We start from the raw sequence: 2,779 nt of genomic DNA on the forward strand, positions 1-2,779 counted from the left end.
AAACATTTTCCTAAACCTGCCTGTAATTTGCAAAGCCATCCTCCCCACCAAGCATTGACCTTATTTCACAAAGCAGCCCTTTTGTTCCTTTGGAATTGTGACTCTAGCAATCTATGGGGAATAAGAAACAGTTTATAAAGAAGATAAGCCAAAGCTTTCACAGGACCACGTGCCCAGGCTTCTTGTCCAAGATCTCAGGCAGGTCTCTTGCCTCCTCCCCACCCTTCATCTAGAAGGAAGTTGTAACTTGCTCTTTCTGTTTCTAGCGCATTTTTTCCCTTGACTGTGATTACACTGTATATTTCATGTCCTCTTTTCTGGTCTATGTTACAACACAATTTCCCGATGTCATACATACTTCATCAATATCTTGACCTTCATCAGAGTGGAGCCACGTCCGTCAGCTCTCAGGTACAACATGCACTTGGCTTGGAAAGTCCACTCAGGAAACAATTATTTAGCTAACCTCAGTTAATGACCACATTGTTGTCCTCTTCAAGGCTTTGTGGTCATTTCTGTAACTCCACTGGACAAACCAGTTGTGTCCAGTTCCTGGTTTCTATTAAAGATTATGTGTAGGTGTAAATCCTTTTGCATGAGTCATGTTTTCTTTAATTCCGATTTCTCTGAGGTCAGATACCTAGAGGTGGAATGTACCAAGTCAAAGCGTTTGGATATTTTTTAAGGCTTTCAGCACCAATCATCCCTACTCTCTGCTTTCCCCAAGGCCTTCAAGAAACTCAAACGAGGCAGAGGATACAAATGATGGTGTTAAGAATTTTACAGTGTGGGCACTTCCCTGGTGGTCCAGTGGTTGAGACTACATGGTTCCACTTCAGGGGATGCTGGTTCGATCCCTGATCAGGGAACTAAGATTCTGCATGCCTTGCAGTGTGGCCAAAATAAATAATAAATTAAAGCCCTGTGAACCTATATACAGGTACTCTACAGTTTAAAAAAAGAAGAATTTACAGGGTGACTGGCATATAATCAGCCCTCAGGAAGCACTCTTCTCTCTTGAAAAAGATACACAACACACATGTAGACAGACACACGAGTGTGCCCGTAAACATGCAGATGTGATCCAAAGCATCCAGCCTCTGAATACTGACCCTTTCTCCTAAATAAAGTATAAGCTCTCCTGGGCAGCTACAAACAGGTATGCCAGGCTTATCAAACTTGAATGTGTGTAAGAACCATAAAACACATATCCTGATGCAATAAATCTAGGATGGGGCCAGAGATGCTATACTTCTCCAGCTCCCAAATAAGTACACTGCTGGTCTGTGGACCACACTTTGAGTCACAAGCAGGTATGCCAAAGACACAACAGGCTTGTAGAAACACATGCAGGCATAACTGAAAACCTTCATGAACTTCATGTGCACGTGAATTTGTGATTTCTAAAAAATCACTAGGTAATAGGAGATGGATCTATGGATCTCTAGGGGCATGGACCTATGCTTCATGGGAAAATTTGATCTGTTAGCAGATCCTAAGAAAAGGGATCTTAGGTTCTCGCAATCTATGGGACCCAGAACCTAAGAAAAGTTATGATCTGGGAGTGTGAGGGTAGTGCTAGGATGGGGTGGAACAGAAAAGGACAGGACAGGACAGCCTGGACATTCCCTCTCTGAAATAAGTGCTGCTCCCATGAAATGGGGCTTGGGTCCTCAACTGTCCAATCTAGACCTTTAAGGTACCTGGAAGCCTTCACTTTCCCCAGGACCATGCCTCTAAATAGCAGCAACCTCCCTCATCTGCCCCCAGCTTCCTTGAGGCCCCAGGGTCAGAAAAGCAAGGAGCAATCGGTGAACCTGTCATTCACCTTGTCCTTTTCCTAACAGTATCTTTTGTTAAACAGAATTTTAAATGTTATTGTAGTCAAACTTACCAATGTCTTTATGATTAGTACTTTTGTGTCCTCTTTAAAGAATCTTTCTCTGACCTTTTCATGAGGTCATGAAAACATTATCCTGTATCACATTCTAAAAGTTTTATGGTTTTTCCTGTTGTATTGTCTACTTGGAACTGTTTGCATGCTATGAAAGGTTGTGATCAAGTTTCTCTTCTTTCTCCTTCTTTTCTGAAAATATGCATAGGGAGGTGGCCATTTACCCCAGTGCCATTTATTAAAAACACTCTCTTTTGCCTACTGGTTTGCCAGTCAATTTGTGACATGAATCAAATTCCTGCATGTGAATGGGATTGTTTGGGGGCTCTTTATTCTAATTAGTTTGTGTGAGCTTCAAATTTATTGCCTCTCAGCTCCAAATCCATCCTTCATGGCTTGTAATATGGGAACATTCTCCCTTGTTAGCCAACATGAGGGCTTCCCCCGTAGCTCAGCTGGTAAAGAATCCACCTGCAATACAGGAAACCCTGGTTTGATTCCTGGGCAGGAATATCCCCTGGAGAAGAGCTAGGCTATCCACTCCAGTATTCTTGGACTTCCCTTGTGGCTCAGACAGTAAAGAAACTGCCTTCAACTAGGGAGATCTGGGTTCGATCCCTGGGTTGGGAAGATCCCCTGGAGGAGGGCATGGCAACCCACTCCAGTATTCTGGCCTGGAAAATCCCCATGGACAGAGGAGCCTGATGGGCTACAGTCCATGGGGTCGCAGAGAGTTGGACACGACTGAGCAACTCAGCACAGCACAGGTGACTTGATGTTAATCTTTATCAGTAGTGGGCGCAGGACAGACACAGGAGGGAGGAGAAAGGGGCTCCTTTTCCGGATTCTGATGTGCATTCCTTTTCCTTTCTCTGGTGCCACTAC

This window comes from Cervus canadensis, chromosome 10, assembly GCF_019320065.1.
Source record: "Cervus canadensis isolate Bull #8, Minnesota chromosome 10, ASM1932006v1, whole genome shotgun sequence".
Lineage (NCBI taxonomy): Eukaryota > Metazoa > Chordata > Mammalia > Artiodactyla > Cervidae > Cervus > Cervus canadensis.